This window comes from Toxorhynchites rutilus, chromosome 1 (genome assembly GCF_029784135.1).
Source record: "Toxorhynchites rutilus septentrionalis strain SRP chromosome 1, ASM2978413v1, whole genome shotgun sequence".
NCBI classification, from domain to species: Eukaryota; Metazoa; Arthropoda; class Insecta; order Diptera; family Culicidae; genus Toxorhynchites; species Toxorhynchites rutilus.
In genome coordinates this window covers 47,703,707-47,726,334 of record NC_073744.1, presented here as the reverse complement: position 1 = coordinate 47,726,334, position 22,628 = coordinate 47,703,707, and the positions used below count along the sequence as shown (strand labels likewise).

The window sequence follows — 22,628 nt, the reverse complement described above, 5'->3', positions numbered from 1 at the left end:
CCTCAATGTTCATTCGTTTAATTGGCGTTGACGACATTGAGCTTCATTTTCTGTCATAGTGGTGCAAAAATCATAATGAATTTTCAGGTGGAATAAATGCACTACGTGTTTTAAACATTCAAAAAACATCAAGTACGTATTTTCTTTCAAAATATAAAAATTTGAAACTGTATTCGAGGGTTTCAATCTGATAGAGAATCTTTCTTTCACGTCAATTTCAAAATTTTATAAATGTCGACACTGTACTTTCAAAAACGTGAATCCCCTCGGAATAAATAATTAACGAAAGAAAGATCAATCATTATATTCTATTTTAGGCTTTTTTATGTAGGCTATTCTGACAGTTCTCATTTCCAACCAGGGAAACTTTGAAAGGAATCCCGGTATATCATTACGGATAGTTTTATTGTGATAAAGTAAAAAACTCAACAATCAGGATAAATCAGGATCATTTCAGAAAAATCAGGCAAAATTTAATGGTTGTCAGAATATCAGGATACGAGCCAAAAAAAATCTGGGAAATCCTGAAAAATCAGGGAGGTTGGCATCTCTCCTTCTGAGCGTTTAAAAGCGCCCTATAATATGCGATTGCACAGCGTGAAAACGTGAGGTACAACCATAATAGCATAACAACCATAAACATAAGACCACGGTTATACTGCCTGCAGCTTCTTACGAAAATAAGGCTGCACGAACCGCATACAATCGTGAGAAGTAAACAATCACATAGAATTGTATTGGTGTGGTTACATTGCTTCCCACTTGCTTCGTTCGAATTCGTCAGCTTCTTCCGAACAAAATTATTTGTTTCTTTTCGTCACTCTTCGCACAATCAAATTTTCGTGCGTACTCCGAGCCAATGTAACCTTACCCTAACGTACAACCATAATAGGAACATATGAGGTCTGCTTTTCAGCTTTGCAGCGATTTAGGGGAGGGGAGGACGGGGTAAGACGGTTACCCTAAGCATAGAGTACAATTAAACACAATGCATACAAGATTGAGGCATTTCATTATATCAGCATCGATCTTCGGGATGTTCTCCGCAATCACGTTGACTTCCAAAAGTTTTTCTTTTTATTTCATAATGTAATATGATAAATTAAAAAAGGTATGAAAAAGGTGCTACTAAAATCATGACGGGTCAAGTTGGCAACATCTAAGGGTGAGATGGCCACATGAAGTGACTCGTGAATCTAGGCGTAAAGAAGATGATTGTTTCCGGCAAAATTGTACTTTATATCAAGGTCGTTGCATTTGAGATTAAACGTGACAAGAGTGGGAAGTGTTATTTAAAGGTTATAGGTAACTATAGTGTGATTAATGTGCACCCTTGGCGAAATTATCATAATTGAAAATTATTATATTTGGTATCTGAAAAAAACATCAAATGTATTATGAATGCGCCTCGAGTTATTCAACCAACAATTCAAGTGATGTGATGTTCTCATTCAATTCGTCAATTAGGCGCGTTCGCATGTGCGTTTATGGTAAATCACATCTCTTAGAATAGTGGCCACCTTGCCCCCGCCATGAGTCAAGCAAAAGTGTCTCAATAATTCTATGAAATGCTTTAAAAACATACCGTTTTCTATACAAACACACTTAACTATTGTAACATTGGTTTCACAGGATATGTCCATATTCACCACTAAAACATTAAATTTCTTGTAAACAAAATAACAAATCGGTGCTCGTCACCATCTGAGAAATTCATTTTTATTGTTTATCATGACGTTTCACCTTTCACACGCAAAAATGGATATATATGATTGAGTGTAATGCAATACACCAAACTAATGTATAATAATTGTCCAATAGTTGATTGTTTCAATATTTTAAAGAGTGGCCATCTTACCCCGGGTGGCCGTCTTCCCCCATCCTCCCCGGCAACCATAATAGGAACAATGCAGCTTTCGATATTCAGCAATTCCAAATGAAATCGTCCTAAAAATGCAGATTTTAAAAACTTGTATTTTTGATTCCAATGAAAGTGTGTATTCCGTTTGGGTTGGAGGAAATATGAGTTTTCCACAGCAATTGGGAATTTTTTGACTCAAGCGTAACTTTTGAAAAGGGCGTATCGATTTGAGTAAGAGAAATCTTTGATAATTTATATCTCATAAACTATGAGCCGTACCGAAATAGTGTCTTAGAAAGAGTTATAGAGTATTGATGGTTGAATATGAAAAAAAATGTACACTGAGATAAAAAATTAGTACCCTTTTTTTATTTACAAAATAAAAATTCAATTTGCAATATCTAAAATAAATATTTTTAATTTTTTTTAAATTTTTTCATTCAAATGAATGAAATGACTTCTATCATTTAGAAAATTCAAAAAATGGGCCCAAGATGGTAAAACTATTTTTGACGAACTTTGTGGAACATCGAATTTTTAGGAAGTTTCGGAACTTCGAGTTTTTGTATGTTAACAATCATTTTTAGCCACGAATTAAGAATCCTGATATTATTTAAAACAAAAAAGGTTATTATCAATCTCCTTCTAAATGCAACCATTCTCGAGATATTTAAAAAAAATATTTCTAATTTATTATTTTTTTTATAGTAAATAATCCCTTTTTATATGTTTGTCGTGTTATACCGTCATCTTCATGAAATTTTATGAATTTGCTTATAATTTCCAACAACTTTTCCGAATACATCATTATGGTTCATTTTTTGACTCAAGTGTAACTTTTGGAAAGGTAGTATCGATTTGAGTAAGATAAATCTTTGATAATTTATATCTCAAAAAATATGAGTCGTACCGAAATAGTGTGTTAGAAAGAGTTAAAGAGTATGTTGGCTTAATTTGAAAAAAATATAAACTGAGAAGAAAAATTAGTACTCTTTTTTTTATTAACAAAATTAAATTTTAATTTGCAATATCAAAAAATTTGTATTTTTTTATATTTTTTTCAATTTTATCACATCAAATAGAAGTCATGTAGAAAATTTAAAAAATGGGTCCAAGATGGTAAAACTATTTTTGACGAAATTTATGGAACATCGAATACTTAGGAATGTTGGAAACTTCGAATTTTTGTATGTTAGCAATCATTTTTAGCCACAAATTATGAATCCTGATGTGATTTAAAACAAAAAAGGTTATTATCAATCTCCTTCTGAATGTAGCCATTCTCGAGATATTTTAAATAATATTTGTAATTTATTGTCTTTTTAATAGAAAATAGGCCCTTTAAATATGTTCGTCGTGTTATACCATCATGTTCATGAGATTTTAGGAATCCTCTTTTAATTTCCAACAACTTTTCCAAAAACATCGTTATGGTAAAGACATATGTTTAGGAGTTACGTTACGAAACATTCGAAGACATGTGGGTGAATACAAAACGTAGCGAAACTAAAAAATCTTTTTTATCGTAACACAAACTTCAATCAATCAAAAAAATTGTTGGAAATTATAAGAAAATTCATAAAATTTCATGATCATGACGGTATAACACGACAAACATATTAAAAGGGCCTATTTACTATTAAAAAGACAATAAATTAGATTTTTTTAATATCTCGAGAATGGTTGCATTTAGAAGGAGATTGATAATATTTTTTTTTTTAAATCACATCAGAATTCATAATTTGTGGCTAAGAATGATTGCGAACATACAAAAATTCGAAGTTTCCAAAATTCCTAAAAATTCGATGTTCCGCAAATTTCGTCAAAAATTGTTTTACCATCTTGGGCCCATTTTTTAATTTTTTCACATGACTTCTATTTTATATGAAAAAATTGAAAAAAATATAAAACAAATACATATTTTTTGATATCGCAAATTTAAATTTTATTTTGTAAATACAAAAAAGAGTACTAATTTTTCTTCTCAGTGTAAATTTTTTTCAAATTAAGTCAACAATACTCGATAACTCTTTCTAACACACTATTTCGGTACAACTCATGTTTTTTAAGATATAAATTATCAAAGATTTCTCTTACTCAAATCGATACGCCCTTTTCAAAAGTTACGCTTGAGTCAAAAAATTCCCAATTGCTGTGGAAAACTCATATTTCCTCTAACCCAAACGGAATACACACTTTCATTCGAATCAAAAATACTCATGTTTTGTCATTTGTCGATTTCATTTGGAATTGCTGTATTGCGATAATTGGCACGTAGATGTAAAATAGTACCAATTATGTTATTACAAAAAATACATGTTCATTTCTATAAAATCGTGTAAATTGGTCGAATCACAACATCAAGAAGGATGTAATGTATGCGTCTACACTGTGTTTGCATCAAAACAGCCACTTCACAGCATGAACATCTCATTATTTTGACCGCATATTACTTAGTAAAATGCTAAGAAGCAAGCATCGATGGGAAACACTATTTTCAAACTAAAATTTTTCAACAAAAGAACAATGTTTTGCATGGAATCAAGTACCAAAATCGACAAAGAAGATGTTTGAAAATGATATTAGAGCCTTTGAAAATAAGATATGTTTTCTAAACAAATAAAAAACTAAAGGGTGTGTCACATCAAATTGCATCACGGAAAAAACGCTGTAGAAATTTAATTTTTAAGAATTATATCTTCAGCTTTCGCTTATAATCAGATAAGAGTGTATAGATCACGTTGGCCATGCTTCACTGTCAATTTTTCGTAAATTTGGAAAAATGTCGACGAACGAAAAAGAGCGTCGTGAATTAATCCTGTGCACTCATTTCGAGAATCCGGAGTTGTCACATCGGGACATCGGTAAGATGCTGGGAATCGTCCAATCCACGGTCAGCAGAGTACTAAAACGATACTTCGAGAACCTAACCATCGACCGGAAGGTGAAGAACGGCAAAAATGGATGCTCCGTCAGTGAAAAAGATCATAAGCGCGTAGTTAAGCCGTTTAGACGTGATCCGAGAAGTTCGGTCCGGGATGTCGCCAATAAGCTGAATTTGTCAAGTTCATTCGTCCAGCGGACCAAGCAGCGGGAGGGCCTGCGTACAAACAAGGTTCAGAAGGCTCCTAACCGCGACGAAAGCAAAACATGGTGGGGAAGACGCGAGCCCGGAAGCTGTACACCGAAATGCTGACGAAGCCGCATTGCCTGGTAATGGACGACGAAACCTACGTCAAAGCGGACTTTCGTCAGCTGCCGGGCCTGTTGTTCTTCTCCGCAGAGGACAAATTCAGCGTTCCGGAGGAGATTCGCAAGCAGAAACTATCCAAGTTTGCCAAAAAGTACATGGTGTGGCAAGCGATCGGCTCTTGCGGAAAGCGGAGCGCCCCCTTCGTGATGACCGGCACGGTAAACGGGCAGGTTTACCTTAAGGAGTGCCTACAGAAGCGCTTACTACCACTATTGAAGCAGCACGAGGGCCCGATCATCTTCTGGCCGGATCTCGCTTCGTGCCACTATTCAAAGGACGTGTTGGAGTGGTACGAAGCCAACGGGGTCACCTTCGTGCCAAAGGAAATGAACCCGCCCAACGCGCCGGAGCTTCGCCCAATAGAGAAACATTGGGCGATTATGAAGCAGGCCCTCCGGAAGAACCCAAAAGTTGTCAAATCGGAGGCGGACTTCAAGAGAAAATGGATTTCTGTTCAAAAAAAACTACTACCTGACGTTTTACAGAACCTTATGGACGGGGTAAAGAGGAAGGTGCGAGCATACGGGCTTGGGCTCGAAGTATGAATAAAAAGAAAATGCCCAAAAGTTGTTTAATAGTTTTTATTTTACTGTCTAAAATTTTCAAAAGGATCGGTCTAATGGGCGAATTTCTACAGCGTTTTTTCCGTGATGCAATTTGATTTGACACACCCTTTAGGTACTATTGCGACGATAGGTACTTCTACCCTGTAAATATTAACAGGCTGAAGTCCATGATTCAATTCAAAAGCGGCGATTTAATGAATGGGCTTTTCGGAAAATAGTTAAGAAAGTGTTGACAAGATATACTTGATAATAACACTTTTCAAAATATATTCATTATTGTCAAATTGATACAAGTCATCCGTTATTCAGACTGAAATGGCGTTTTTTTTCTAACTAGTGATGGCTTCCTGATAGGTGATGAAAGACAACAGATCAACATCCTGTCTTATTACCACGGCTTCGTATTTTGTTCCTTAGAAAAACTGGAATAAAAAAGATGTTGCTAGAAAGAGAAAAACCTTCCACGATACAAAGAAATTGGGCGCTTGCACGCCTACGCTTACCCGGATTATTTTTTTTCTCATGTTAGAAAAGAGAAGGAGTCTGTATGAAACAAATATGCCAGTGAAGATCAGACTCCCTGTAAGTTGTTGATGTTTTCACACTCCCCATCATTCGAACGGATGGAGAGTTGCTGGTGAAAGAGTGTTGTTATTCTGCCGCCCGGAGACTAATGGCGTTTTACCCAAGTCGTTAATTCAGTGCACAACAAGCTCATACAAACTGTCGAAATTAATGTCCCACTATGCTGAAATTATGTCTGTGTTAAGGATCACTACATCCCCCCCGCCTGTCAAAGCCCTTATTCCGTTGGTAAGGAGGACCAGGCAGTACACGCTGGGGCAACGAAAAACCCATGAAATAAATCCTCGAACCTCGGCGAGTGGCGCATGATGCCAAAGCGGGACCTGCTTTCGGGGCGGCACTTCCGACAGCTGCAAGAAAAATAAACATTTCCATAAATTTTCCATTCCATCTCTCCCTCTCCTCCTCGCCAAGGGCTTTCTCCTTCGGCTGAGGCACAAAACCCACTGCTCGTAAAACATGAAAATGAGGTAAAACGATCTGCAGCAAACTTCCTGCCCTCGGCTTCCCAAATTTATCGAAACATTATTTATCGAGTAGAATTTCAATAATTTATCCCCACAGATCACGTGCCACTGGTGTGGGTGGTCATACAGTTAACAACTGATTTGATGAAATTCTCGGAACGACTTCCCCGCCGACATTCGAGAGCGAGGCAGAAAAGGATCAAATTCAAAAGATTTCCGCCATTTGCCATTTGCTGCCGATACTTTCCGCCCCGTTGAGGACCAGCACAGGCTCAGGCTCAGACGCGCCCTCTGATGATGTGTTTGGCTAACCAGAGATCTCTTCCCACCTTCCTGGCCCACAACAAATGTGCGCTCGGCGGAGAGGAAATATTTATTTCAATTTACCATTAACTTAATTGATGTCAAGAGATTTATATGTGCGGAGCATGTGGGTATGAGACCGTTCGTTACATTGGGGACTCTTAATCGAACGAGGTATTTGCGGTCTCAAATGGTGGTTCACCTTATCATTTATTCCCATTGAGCGTGAAATACTAGCTCGTGCGTGTGAATGGAAATTTAGTGGATTAAATTTGTGACATTCCTAGGATTTATCTAACCTTAGTTAATTTTTCATTCCTTCGTAAGATCAGACAGAGAATATTTCTCTGCTGTTTTTATAATGTGTTTACAGGGCGAAAATCCACTTTTTGATGGCTCCACTTCGACTGAAATGTTTACTTTCGTCGTCCGGATTGGCCAGATCAAAGAGAGTGGCCCTCGCCCGAGAGCACAGACATGAATTGTAAATCTTGGCACAACAATCACAGTCCAATGCCTTTGCGTTTCCTTCTTCAAAGCGTGACTGGGCGCTCTTTGACAGATGAATAATTTATGATGGTGTGGCCTCACATGAGTTTTTGAGTGCAGGGGCGGGTGGAGTGGAGTACACCGGATGGGTGGCTCATAGCAATGTTCCGACTAGTCGCATGTGACGGCTAGGAATCTTGGTATTTCACGCTACACAGAATCCGAATTTACTGCGCCGTTCGCATACAATATCGAGACTCAAGAACGACAAACGCAACAACAAAAAAAAAAGGTTAGACACCCTCTCACCATTGACAGAAAATGATAGTGAAAGGAGAATGCTACGGTTGAGGGAAATCTTTCCACCAGAGTGAATTGGATCGTTTATGCTACTGGTTGAAACCTAAAACCTGTCAAATGGACGACGGACCCAAAAATGGGATGGGAAGCAATTGAGTACGCCCCCCGCATAGGAATGTGTTGAATTCGGAATAAGAGGAATTTCAAACCGAATGCTTTATTGCGAACAAAACAATAAAACAGCTAGGGGTAGGGTTTTCCTAACATTGGCCGGGATTGGAACAAAAGGGTGACACAATAAACGGTTTGGAAGCTGCCGTGTCGGAAGAGAATCTATATTTCGTCTTATTTGGCGGTGAAAGGATAACATTTGAACTGTACACGTGGTTCCCCTGTTGGGGTGGTTTGTAGCGCAAGTGTTAATCACACATATCGTGGTAGAGCTTAGGATTTTATTTCATTGGACGAAGGATTGTCTGGCCGAATTGCATTTTTTTCGACATACATTGTATAAATGTGACTCCAGTCCAATTTATTGTAATTTTCAACGTTAAGAAAGTTTCTCCGCGACAGTGTACTTTGGGATGGCTGTGTAATAAACTTCTACGCTATTTAGCTAAGCCAAAGGTGGCCAGGTATAGACGTGGTGTGGGCCGCATTAGAATTTTCATTATAGAAGCGGGTCGCAATGTCTTCTTTCTCACTACTTTTCATACTGAAAAGTAAAATATACGTATTTAAGTGGTTCTTTTTGTGACTCACTTTTTATTTTAAATTAGAAAGCATTCAGTTCTATACCTGTAAAATTCATAGCTCGAGAACAAAATGAGATAAAACCCCAAAACTTTTATTGAATATATAAAAGCATCCAGAATTATCATTTTTGGCTCCAAACATATTCGCATATTCGCTCACAGGCTTCAATAAATGACTCACATATCGATGTACGCACTAATTAATTTATCCAATTCATTTCGACTGACGAAAGCTTTTGCTTCCGAAGAGGGTTGCGTTGAACGTGTTCGTGAACAACATAGATAACAGTGTGCAGCCGTACCGACCTCGGACGTCCCTTTTTGGGCCAATCGCCCACATCAGCTGTATTGTTGTAGTGTACGGAACACGAATCGAATTGGTTTGAGCAGCTCGTAGATCTGTTTTGACGGTTCCCCGCACTCAAATAACGTGACAATTGCAACACGCTTCTCTTACAGATCGAACGTTATCGTTGCTAGGAAACCGTAGGGGAACCGTGGGTAAGACGGACAGTGGGGGTATAATGGACAGGTGGTTTATTTGTATAGTAGCATTATGAATTTCAAATTTCTGTTGATGAAAAACCCTTCTAAATGCTATTCTAGAATATTAAAACCATCCTATGACAATGAATACTGATTAAAAGTTGAACAGGGAAACAAAAACCGAAAATCAAACATGATTCCGCACGTGGATGTAATTTTTGCGGCTTCGATTATAATCATTTTGAGTGGTTTAGTTGCAAAATTGAATTCGCTGATGGTTATATTTCGGTTTGTGAGTTGACAGAGCTCCCGTGGCCGAGTGGTTAGCGTCATAACTAACATGCCGGGTGTTCGGGTTCGATTCCCGTTCTAGTCGGGGGAATTTTTCGTCAAAGAAATTTCCTCCGACTTGCACTGTGATCACGCGTATTCTAGAGCTTGCCACTCAGAATACATTCAAGGCGTGTTATTTGGCATAGAAATCTCAACTAAGTACTAATAAAAATGACGCAAGTAATACTACGTTGAGACGGCGAAGTTCCTCTAGGAACGTTAGTGCCATTGAAGAAGAAGAAGAAGAGTTGGCAGAGAAGCGATATTAGGTATGTACAGAAAAATAAATTCATTCGTACGTGATAAATTTAAATTATTGAAATAGTTGCACTGGTGGAGTTGAAATGGACAGTCACATCCATAATCACATCCAATGCATGATGGAAAGTGAAGGGAATAATATTGAACTCTTTTTTATATTGCTTTCTATTTTTGTTCTATTTTAGTTACTTTTAAACGTACAAGCACTGAGAGAGAGCGAAATTATTCCTCTCGCGAGCGATAAACTTCTACGCTTCGTATATTATTGACCTGTCCATATTCCCCCCACTACATGTCCATTATATCCGCATCGATAAGAATGTTCTAATTTTCGGATTGTTTTAATTTCATTAAAAAATAAAAAAAACAAAAACACATTTTTATACAACATTTGGCCAATTATTTCGAAAACCAGTATATAGAACTGTAAGAAACCGCTTTTAGGTTTTGGAAAACATGAGTTTCGAAAGATACAATTGAAGTTTTCCTCGACATGTCCGTCTTGGCTCCATCTTCCCTGTTCCTTGACCAGTCTTGGTAATGGTTACCATCGTATCACTAATTATGGAGACGTATGTGCTGTGTCATTAATGAACATCATAACATGAACAGTCAAAGTATCGTCGATCTAAAAATGTCATATGACATTTCGATTTTTTCCGTCTTATTCATAAGTTGTTCATCGTCCCGTAATTAAACAACAGTGTTCACGGGGAACGCTCACCGCTTGAAACGTTCATTCAACACATTCCATCATGTATGGATGTGTAAGTGAGAAGGTGGATGTATGTGTGCAGCTACGCTTGAACCAGAATAAAGAGAGAAGAAAAATGCATACCACTGCAGTTTTAATGTCAAATGACATTAAAACTACAGTCAAAGTAGCCGGAATTAAAGGATGGTTATGAGCACGAATGGTAGAATGGAAATAGCATATTTTCACCGCTCTTCTGGGTACGTTCGACAGAAAGAGAGAATATATAATATAAACGTTCAATTGATTGTCGTGTTTGCGGCTGTGCGTTTATTTTAGAGGTGACTGTGGCAACCGAGCAATGCTCTCTTGGTCACATTCGCAATACATATTGAGCTGTGACTCTCGCGCAAGAGCAGTATGCGATGGTAGAGAGAAATGTCGACAGTTTACAACACTGTCCTTGACTTTAATTTCACTTCTTTCATAACTGAAACAATTGTTAACAAATATTTGTGGATTCAAACAAAGAAGTAATAAAATGAGCATGTTTTATTGGTTTTTGAAATCAAGCTTCTGGAACAAATCAGGAGTGGAAATCCAAGACATCATGGTTTTCAAATCTGTCACGCAGCTCTAAATCACACTGCGTTTCAATGAGTTCCATCTGCATGTTTTCAGCGATCTATGCATCATCGAAACTGAATGGGGTAGAGGAAATTGGAGAATTCTTTCATGTGCTTTTAAATACAGGCCGGACTCGATTATACCGTTCCGAATCATATATCGGACGCTTAAGGCATATGATGCAGACAACAGATCTAAAATTTATGCACAGGTATTATTTGGTAAATGTTTTCAATAAAATAGTTGAATATGCTTTTAACCTTTCTGCTTTGGTACCTATTTGATTGAAAAAATAAGAAAATCATCTAAAAAAATGCTTTTCAAATGAAGCGAATAAGAATCAAACTTCGGACACTAAAATAAATTTCGGACAGATTGAATTCAAATTTCGGACACTTTATTTTCTAATTTTTTGGACGAAAATTACATTACACTTGATTATATTTTATAGTCAACTGCGAAACACTTACCAAGCAATCACAGTAAACTGTTAACGATGATGAGAACTGTTGAAACACGGGAGAAATTTAAATATTTATGAACGGGTAAATTCTACGTGCTCACGCTAAACAAACAAAACACAAACGATAATGAGTAGTGCTGTTTATTTTTTTCCTACTATGTGATAATTCAAATGTAATTCTCAAATGAAGTGATAGGGGAACCAAGGAATTACTCTAAAGAAGCAATTGTGGTATTAATTTTATAGTTATATCAGTGTATGAAACATTTCAAGATATTAGAACAAAGTGTCCGAAATATGATTCAGAACGGTATACAGTCTCTGATTTCTTTTCACTGTATATAATCGAATCCTGTATATAATCGAGTAAATCAATTTTTTATGCGTTTTTTCTTGCATGTTTTTTTACGTTTTTTGAATATAAAAGAGGAATTTGATTTTTGATTAATCCACTTAAAATCAGAAAACACCTTTCTCACATGAAAAAAAAAATAAATTTATCCATTTTCTCTCATGAGTTGATAGACGATCAGATTTGATGAAAAAAAACCTTCTACGCATATGTTCGAATTTCAACAATGACAGAGTTATAGAATTTTTTTTTTTGTTTCGGACTCTGTTGACTCAAGCTGGCTCTACATAAAAAAGTACGCTACAGAAAACAATTCTGATGCTTTCATTTGAAAGATGAGAACATTTAGTACAGGATATAGCAGTGCAACAACTAAATTAGTGGATTTTTCGTAACACTATGGGAGTGAAAAACTTAAAAGTTAATAATTTTTAATGTTTTATTATTAGTTTTATCCTAATAATTTATATTAAACTAGATTGTTTCTATCAATCTATCAACTGAAGCTCTCTAACCGCTCTACAATTTGTTCTTTGACACCCAACTTCTGTCTTTCTTAATTTGGCTGCAATATCGATATAAACAATTCTTGGTGAAAATTCAAGCAAAATTTTCAAAAAAAACGCGATTTCTACCCCACTGTACATGTATTAGCCACTTAAATCTCACCTCAACGTTGAAAGGTTACATTTCTTCTTGAAACAAGCCATATTTGAAATATATATATAAAAAAATCTCCATGACGGTTGGGGGCTACGCGACTATTGATTCAAGCGAAAATGCGAAAATATATGTAAGCAAACAAGACCAAGACCAAGGATGTAGAGGTCTGAATTTTCCTAAAAAAAAAAAGAAAAACCAGAATATGCGTTGTTTTCCGACAAAAAAAAACCCACCCAGATGATAAAATTCCTATTTTCACCGACTATCTGATTGCTATCCCAGAAGTCGTCGCTGGCGTTGACACTCAACAATGGAGCGATATTCAGCGATTTTCTTATTAAAGCATGTATTTTTCCCGACTTTCCACCTAGCAAAATATGCCGGCTGCTGCTATTCCTCCTTTCGATGACAGCAGCCCGATAAAATATCCGCAGAGAGTTCTGCTCCGCAAAACACGGGGCGGGAAAATATGTTTGCATTTTCGCTGAAATTTACATATTGATTGCATAAATAACCCTTATTTGGGCTCAGCCCAGTGACATATCTCCGGAGGAAAGGGAAATTTTCGTGCCGAGGTTTTTCCGAGGACGACAACAAAAGTGCGCCATGTTTGGCTGCATCGGATGGCGCGTCCGTCCGGTCCTCGGCGTGTTTTGATTGCAAAGCTGTCAATGCTCTGCAGCTGATAGGGAAGAGATAGGGGGAGGTAACGCGATACCATTGGGCGAGGAAAAGAACGGCGGTTAACGCCTCCGAAAAGTAAAGTCCGACGGGCGGAATTGATGTGGAATGCATTTTCGATTCGGAAAAATCAGACTGTTGATGACAGCGTCGAGGGTGAGTTATGTGGACAAAATGCATTTTCGGCGGTTTGCTCTTCTCTGTGCTGTGTTGTTGAAAAAAGTGGTTTAAAGTTGTCAACATAGTTACCCCGTCAACTGGTCAATGTAAATATGTTCCAAAGTACCTGAAACGAGGGAAGAAAAAAAGACGATTAATAAAGCCAGCATTAGATAAGCTAAAGGAATTTTAAATAAGGTAAACAAAGTTTTCGCTGACTCCAAGAGGGCTTCAGGTTGTGTCAAGATGCACGGTCTGAATGATGTCTTTATCGCGAGCTATCAGCGATCTGCCCGAAGGCCGCGTGTCCACCCACACCGGGGGAATACGAAGAAGAGGAGGAATAAGAAATGGAAGATGCCATCACATCCCAGTCATACTCCAGGCAGAAAAGCGTCGCTGACGAGAGCTAAATTTATTCTGCATGTAATTTCGCCTTAATTGAATTACATTTTCTCAGTGTTTTTATATTAAATTTGAATTGATTTTGTCTACTTCTTGTGCTCCCGGAAGAGGGCACCGAAAAAACGCTGTTGAATAGCGACACCGGAAGACCACCCGTAGACAGATGACAGTGAATGAGATTAACGGAGCAGTTGATTGCAGTATAAGGCAACGGTGCAAACGATCTAGGCTGGTATTTCACTGGGTGGAAAAAATTCTAGGTAGAAAGCCGAGCGTTTATTAATCAGCGAAGGATTGCGTTAATGAGCTCCTTGGAATCCAAACATTACGGTAATGACCCGTCTATTTTCCATTCCACTTTAAAAAAATGCTAAATACTCTGATTTTATTTTTTAAACAACATTATAATTAGTTTTGTTATTACAGTCGATAAATCAAAAGGTTTTTCATCTAATGTCGGCATATTATTCAGGCATATAGGCATAAAAAGGCCCACCTTAGATGTTTAGAAACTTTTCTCAATTTCTAGACTATAAAATAGTCAAAAGTATAGAATTGTAGAATTTATTATAGAATTATAGAATTTATTATAGAATTTATAGAATTGTTTGTTAACAAATACTCTTCCAAGTAATTAACAAGTTTAGCCATTTTTGTTACATTCTGTATACTCCCTTACATGACTTTTTTAATGTGCGCAAATATGCGTAGACAAAAATAAAAACTCACCCCCAAATAATAATAAAATATCACTCAAAATCTTTGAGTAACCCCTCGTTTCTTCATATTATGACAGTTAAAGCTATGCGGCATTGTCAGCAATCGGTATTGAAGCGATATAAACAGAGTGTAGTTAACATTGAGAACAGTATTAGATAACGATTTTCTCAATTTTGCTTGAATAAAAAGGAGTTTTGTTAAGTAAAAAACATATGCCGCACTGCAATTGAGTTTAATTTTCATCAGCGCGCATTCATAACAAACACGTATTTTCTCTTGGTACCAAATGTAAAAAATGGATGGGTTATATCTATGATATAACCGCAATGTTAACGTGGGACTACCTTAGCTTAGCAATTATTTGTTTGTTGATTTAATTTTTGATTGAATAAAACAATTTCCGAATTCAATTGAATTCAATATATTTCCTTTGTGAGTAAAAAGATTGTATAATGTCATGTGAGGTCAATTCATGCAATTGGATAGATTATGTTCTTCGTTACAAGTAAATTTAATGACAATTCTGAGTTCTCCAGACATCTTCGTTTAGAAGTCTGTAATAGGTAAACACATTTCAGCCGAAATAAAAATGCCCCCGAATTGCATTTATTTGCAATGCCAATTTCCCCACGCTCCTTGTATTTAAAGACTGTGTTAGAGAAACACATTTCAGTCGGAAGAAAAATGCACCCGACCTGCATGAACTTGCAATGCCAATTTCCCCAGACACCTTGGTTCTGAAGTTTGTGTTGGGGAAACACATTTCAGTCAGAACTAAAATACCCTCGACTTTCATGTATTTGCAAAGTGAATTCCCCCAGGCACATTGATTTTGAAGTCCGTGTTAGATAAACACAGCTCAGTTGGAACAAAAATACCCCCTACTTGCTTGTATATTTGCTAAGCGGATTCCCACAAGTACATTGAATTTGAAGTCTGTGTTCAGGAAACCGTAAATCGGGCCAATCATAACTAGGCATTTAGGGCGTTTAGATAACGCTTGACATTTCACAATTTTTTCAATTGTTTATCTAATGAAAAATAACATTTTATTAATTGCGATAGAAGCGTAGAAATATTCCGTATCAATTGATGCAAACATATTTCCGATCCGGTAAGAAATGTTCGAGTTATAAGCATTTGGAATCTTTCATTTTTTCCTGCGTGTTCTGTGTTTAGGTTTTCATTTTACCCCCCCATATACTCCAGTTAGACGTATTCCCACGTCAAAAAAAAGCAAAGCGATTCCTTCAGGTTGTCGTCAAGAATGTCAATGTAGACATCTGCTGTCATAATTCCGTAAATTCGCACCAGATTTCCAATACCGTTGCCACCTCCGTGGTTGACTGTGACTGCAAATGACGTTCCTGCCATACTTCTTCATCCTTCCACCACACTCTTTCACGCTGAAAAACTCAAATTTCGATTCATCAGTCCAAAGTACTTTTTCCAAAATTCTTTGGGTTTGTTCACATGTTTCCGGGCAAATTTCAACCGTTTAAATTCATTCTTCTTGCTGATAAACGGACGTTCTTTTGTAAATCTGCTATGAATTTGACTGATACTTTTAGAAATTTCCAGATCTGTCAACAAGCGAACCGAAAGCTTTATGCTTGTGCACAATTTCACGGGCTGCTTCCTGGCTTATTCAGAACTACTCAGTAATCTTCCGCTGTGAAATCTGCTGTAAACGATCCTGAACAACAAGATTAAGAACCTATTTTTATTTTGTTGAAACTCTTTGTGTACACAACCACAATCGACTTTTATGTAAACAACAATTTGTTTACATTGTGTCAATTGAATCACTTAAAGGTTATAAATAATATCGCACAGCCCTAGCTGTCACACCATCGAGGGGTTACTCAAAGATTTTGAATGATATAAAAAGTATTTTCTGGGATGGGTTTTTATTTTTGTCATCGCATATTTGTGTGATCTAGCTGCAAAACCAGCCAGTTCCTGAAATTTTTCGAAGCTTCGAATTTTTGTATGTTAACAATATTTTTTAGCCACAAATTATGAATCCTGATGTGATTTGAAACAAAAAAAGCTCATTATCAATCTCCTTCTAAATGCAGCCATTCTGTCTTTTTTTTAACAAAAACTGTCTCCGACAAAGTTGATACATATGACAAAGCTCTCATTTTGATGTTGTCAAGAATAGTTACCAAAATTTACGATGAAATAAAAAATCTAACTTTCTTATCTTTATAGATAGAGGTTGATATGGTTTGACAATGTTTTAGCCCCAATTATTTAAAGCAAATTTGTAGAACAAAGTTTTTACCTATCTCTTGAAATAACAGATATAGCGATTTTTTTTCTAAGTTGCGTTAGGGTCGCTATGAAAAAAACGTTTTTTTTTTTGCTTTAACTTTTATATAACAAATTTTAGATGCAATCTGTCCTCGAAACACTTTTAGAGCTTACTAAGACAAATATGTTGCGATGTAGAACTTGTCAATATCTCACTTCTGCTCAAAGTTATTGATATTTCTTTCCAAAAAAAATCGCTCTCTTCATTCGCTTGTCATTATTTTTGGGACAAACATAAAGAATGTTTGTTGACGGCATTTGAAAGAACATACTTTACTCTACATAATGTTAGATTTCTAAAATTGTTATTTTTTGTATTTGTGTAATTAAAATTGAAATAATGAGTTTTTGTGTGAAAAAGCATCAATATCTTTAAGTAGGATTAAGATATTGACAAGTTCTGCATAGCAAAATATTTGTCTTCATATACTCTAAAAGTCGCTCGAAGACAATTTTGATGTAGGATTTGAAATATAAAAGTTAGAGAAAAAAAACCTTCCTTCATGGTGACCCTAATGAAACTTAGAATAAAAAGCGCTATATCGGATATTTCAAGAGATAGAAAAAAAAACTTTGCTATAAAAAGTTTTCTAAAATAACTGGAGGTATAACATTGTCGAACTATGTTTACCTCTATCTATAAAGATAAGAAAGTTAGATTTTTCATTTCATCGCAAATTTTGGTTACCCTATTTTGGACAACACCAAAGTAAGCGTTCTATCATATGCAACAACTCTTCCGAAAATAGTTTAGATGCACCTCCTGGACCATTGTGCATTGTGGTATACTGTTATTCACTTGATAAGGAAGATTGTTTGACCGATAAACGACGTTTGAATTTGAGTAACTTTATATACATATACAAATATACCTAACTTCAGGAACAATCTAACCATAACGTAAACAAGTTAATTATTTTTGTACCCATAACGTTCGGTTGAATCAACGAGATGTATTTGTGTTGTTGGGTTTTCAATTATTCTTTAAAAACTGTTTATGTTTTGATTGAGATGAAAAAAAAAATTGTTTTTAATATCGCTACGTTTTGTATTAACCCACATGTCTTCAAATATTTTTCAACGTGGCTCCTAAACCTATATGTTTACCATAATGATGTATTTAGGAAAGCTGTTGGGAATTATGAGCAAATTCATAAAAATCATAAAAGAGGGGGGGTGTGGATGGCTGCCATACAAATAAAACACAAATTTCTGCATTACTCGAGAATTAATCAAGTAAATGAAACCAAATTCGGCATGTGAAGGTTTTGGGGTACAATAAATGTTTCTATGGTGGTTAGACACTCCACCCCTCTCTCTAAGGGGGAGCTGCCATACAAATGAAACACAAATTTCTGCATAACTCAAGAACTAATCAAGCAAATGGAACCAATTTCGGTATATTGTAGGGGGCAATACACGTTTCTATGGTGGTTTGACACTCCTCCCCGCTCCTTAAGGGGAGCGGGGGTGCATTACTCGAGAATCAATCACACAAACGGAACCAAATTTGGGATGTGAGGGCTTTTGGGTACGAGAAATGAAACTCCTCCCTCCTCTGGAATGAAGGGAGGGAGGGTTTCCAAAAAATGAAAACACATATTCCAACCATACATGACTATTGAAAATTTTCGAAAAACTCAGAAGAAAATAGGAAAATTTGAGAAAGTTCAATTCCCATATGTTCTACAATTTCATAGTGACAAGCGTTGGTAGTCCATTTGATGTTTGCGCTAACGAAATTGATCTTTGTTCGAAAGTGGAAATTGATTTTAATATGATAAAACTCACTCCTATACCCAAACTAGCGTTGGCAGAAAACATGCCATCTTTGGCGGAAAAGATGCCATTTCCTGGTCATGAGAGTCAAATGCGCAAATAATGAGCTATTTGAAGCTTAAAAATGGTTTGTATGTATGCGAGCAGACATATCTTTCTGTTTTCTTTTCTCTTTTCATTTGGGATTGTGCAAAAAAAAGTCCATACGACGTCAATGGAGATCGAACCAAGGCCGGCTGGAATCCAAAGTTACTTTACACGACCACGGTATCCTTATAGCTGCCAGCGCTATTATAAAGGAGCGTGATAATATTACACCTTATCAATGAAGTTGGAAGGTATTTTCTAAGCCGATAAAGAAGAACATGAACGAGAATATATCTTTCTCTGTCTGGGCCGTGTATTTGGGAAGCTATACGAAAAGTTTTCATTTAAATGTGTCTTCTGTTTCGCTCCCTCATATTGTCTCTAGCATATATATTATACAAATGATATACATGTATTGGGAAGTAGAACATTTTATGTTATCTTTTAATGTTTATGTAATAAATCGGGTGCCAGAAAATGTGCTAAAAATCAACTTTGGGTGTAGAGCTTCTTCTATCTATATACATTAAAATAGATCGCCGAATCGCCGTTGATAAGAGCAAAACTCGAGGAGGGAATTGTCCGATTCAGGGCTGTCTTCATTCTATCATAATTTCCGTATCAAACATTTATTCCAATTAACGGAGAAACATGTTATTTGCAAGTGATTGGAAAATTTTGAACGAGAATTGTGTCTAAAAATGATCACCTAATAATAATATTATAGTGACGATCTTTGGTAGAAGTACTAGGAATTTTATAGTAAAAGGTAATTTGAAAGGGTAGATTAGAAGATCTATCAATGAGCAGTTCTGCGATTGGACCCATGAACGTGCGCTTAGTAAGGAAACGTGAATGTGATAACGAAAAATAAATTTTGGGCGGGACGAAGTTTGCCGGGTCAGCTAGTTTACTATATGAAAAGACAATAAATTAGAAATATTTTTTTTAAATATCTCGAGAAGGGCTGCATCAAGAAGGAGATTAATAATGACCTTTTTTTAACAAATAACATAATTTGTGGCTAATAATAATTGTTAAAATACAAAAATTCGAAGTTACGAAAATTCATAAAAATACGTTGTTCCACAAAGTTCACCAAAAATAGTTTTACCATCTTGGATTTATTTTTAAAACTTTCTATACGACTTCAATTAATATGAAAAAAATTAAATAATATAAAAAAATACGTATTTCAGATATTGCAAATTACAGTTTTTTAGGGGGTCTCCGTATCCACATTGGTTGCGCGTTCGCTTGATAAGCGATCGATCGTGAGTTCAAAACTCAGGGTCCTCATTGACCATCTTTGTGTTGTTACAGAATAACTACGTCCATGTAACAATCAACAGTGATGGAGATCGATCCACGGTTGAAATAAGATCGATTCATCCATACAACTCCTGTGCTCTGCAAGACACATCGGACTGCTGTTCTATAAATAACTCAACAATGATCAATCAACTGTCTCCGCTGTCCGGTCTAACTAGATAATGGAAGAACAGAAGGAAAACTCTTACGCCTGAATGGCTACTGTGTAAATGTGTACCATATGCAATGGTATAGAAGGGAATACTGTAACGCCGAAAAATGGCTACTGTGTAATGTGCAAATTATAGATATGATAAACATGTTACATGTACACGATTGAAATTCGGCTCTTTTACAGCTAAAATGCTAATGAGCCTAAAATAAACAAAAGGGATAAAAAAATTACAGTTTTTTTGTAAATAAAAAAAGAGTACTATTTTTTTTAGTGTATATTTTTTTCACGATTAAACATCAATACTCTATAACTCTTTCTATGACACTTTTTCTTTTTTTTTCTTTATTATAGTGACAACACTTTTAGCTGGTTCGTCACTTTAACCTTCCATTTTAGAAGAGCGTCGGGAATGAGAATTGAATTCGTGACCTTTAGCGTGAGAGGTATGGATGTTACCACTACGCCAGATCATCTCCTAAGTCACTATTCCGGTACGACTCATAATTTTTGAGATATAAATTATCAAATGTTTCTCTTACCAAAATCGACACGCCCTTTTCAATAGTTCAAAAATAAAATTACCAATTGCTGTCGAGAACTCATATTTCCTCCAACCCAAACGGAATACTTTCATTCGAATCAAAAATACATGTTTTTAAAATCATTTTTAGGACGATTTCATTTGGAATTACTCATATGTCCTCTCGGAAAGTTAGTAGAGTAGAGACAAGCTGAGTCGTTCATACATTTGGCAGGTAAAAACCATCATTGATAAAATTTTATCTCTTCTGACCTTTTTTATTTTCCCCCGTGATACAGGGGAAAGTCGGGAAAGAGGGACACCTATGTACGAGTATAATTGATAAATTTCATTTTTATTTTAAATTTTAATACTGTACAAACTTGCAATACAGTGTATCAATACCTTTGACACTTACTGTGTACACCTAACTGGATTTCCGTGAAAATAGTAAAGAATAAAAAAAAAGTAATCTACAAAGAGCAACTCGATGTAAATTTTCGTCTGCAGAAAATAAGGTTCTCATTGGTATCGAGTAGTTTTTTGGGGTATTTTTTCGTTACGTGAGGGTTTTACCATCAGTTATCTTCCAGTTTATCGTATCAGCGGTGAAGTTTTCTCATTTGTACTCCAGAAATATTGATGAAAAAAAAATACTAACCAAGTCGGGTAAGACGGAAACTCCACCGACAAAAGTCAAACATTTGGTTTTGAAGAAAATTTTAATATCTCCTCCTTCTTTTTCTAGAAAACAGAAGCTCACTAACTACGTTTTCAAGTGCATCAAGATATCATCAGAACGAATCAGCAGAGCGATTTTTTAAAACGTAATCCGAATTTGTCATTCAGAATGCTGGAAGCTATTTTAGACATGAAAAAATGAGAAAATTTACAAGCCCTTCCAGGCGTTTCTTTTCGTTAGATAATTTTTAAGGTATATGTGACGACCTCCAAAATATTTTTTTTCTTTCTTTATTAAAACTAGATTTACCAGACCAGTAATTTTGAATGGTTGTGCAATTTCAATTCAAAATTCCTACTACATATAATATTTGTTTTCCGAAATGATGTTATGACTTTTGTAGCTATAACTAGAGAATACATTTCATGGACTTAATGTTACTTCATATACAATAATAACAAAAATATTTTTTATTGTTGACATTTATATCAGTACCACTCAAAATGACTGGTGCATGTTCCTATGAAGAAATGTAGGATTTCGGGAGAATCATGAGACCGTTGCAGTATATGTAGCGCCCATGTGTCTTTTTGTTGTGTTGCTGGTAGATTTCCAGTTCAAAGTTCTTTCAAACATTTCAAACATTATGAACGGGAATCTAAATAGTGCGTTCCTATTACTGATTGACAACCATATTTTGAAACATATACGAATTTGTACCGAGTTAGAGGCCTCTCGGGTTTTGGAAAAAAAAACTGGATAATTACGCAAGAAAAATTGAAGGCATTTCTTGCAATATTGTACGCATGTGAGGCGTAAGAAGGGAATACCTTGAAGTTTCAATATTTGTAGAACAACAAGTAGGGACCATTATTATTCTCTAGCACTATGAGTAGACGAGATTTTATTGAGATTTGCGATATATTCGTTTCGACAAAAGAAATCAGAGGAGTCAAGTTTGCTTTAGTATCTGCAGTTTGGGATAAATTTATTGAAAACAATCAAAATTGCTTCAAACCGGGAGCTTATATTACCGTTGATGAGCAACTTTTTCCATTGAAGGCCAGATGCAGATTTACTCAGTATATGTCAAACAAACACGGTGTCCTAGCTTCGGCTGGACATGTACTAAAATTGGAACGATACAGAGAAGATTAGCATGACCCCTGCGCAAGGATGACACGCAAAATCGTGAAAAAAAACCCTGTAAATTTAGCGTAAAATTTTGGTTGGCGTCTGATGTAGAGACGAAATATTTGGTAAACGGCTTTACGTATTTGGGAAAAGACGAAACACCAAATGCATCAATCCCCCTAAGCGGGTTTATCGTAA

General features: G+C 36.1%; 1 protein-coding gene and 1 non-coding gene across 2 annotated transcripts in view; one reads left to right on the top strand and one right to left on the bottom strand.

Annotated features, from left to right (window-relative positions):
• Window positions 1–22,628, bottom strand: part of LOC129762532 (neurotrimin) — a 946,497-nt gene that overhangs the window by 681,294 nt on the left and 242,575 nt on the right. The gene's annotated exons all lie outside the window — the stretch shown is intronic.
• On the top strand, window positions 22,401–22,507 carry LOC129763863 (U6 spliceosomal RNA). The gene has a single exon (XR_008741048.1). It is a non-coding gene; the product is annotated as a U6 spliceosomal RNA (small nuclear RNA).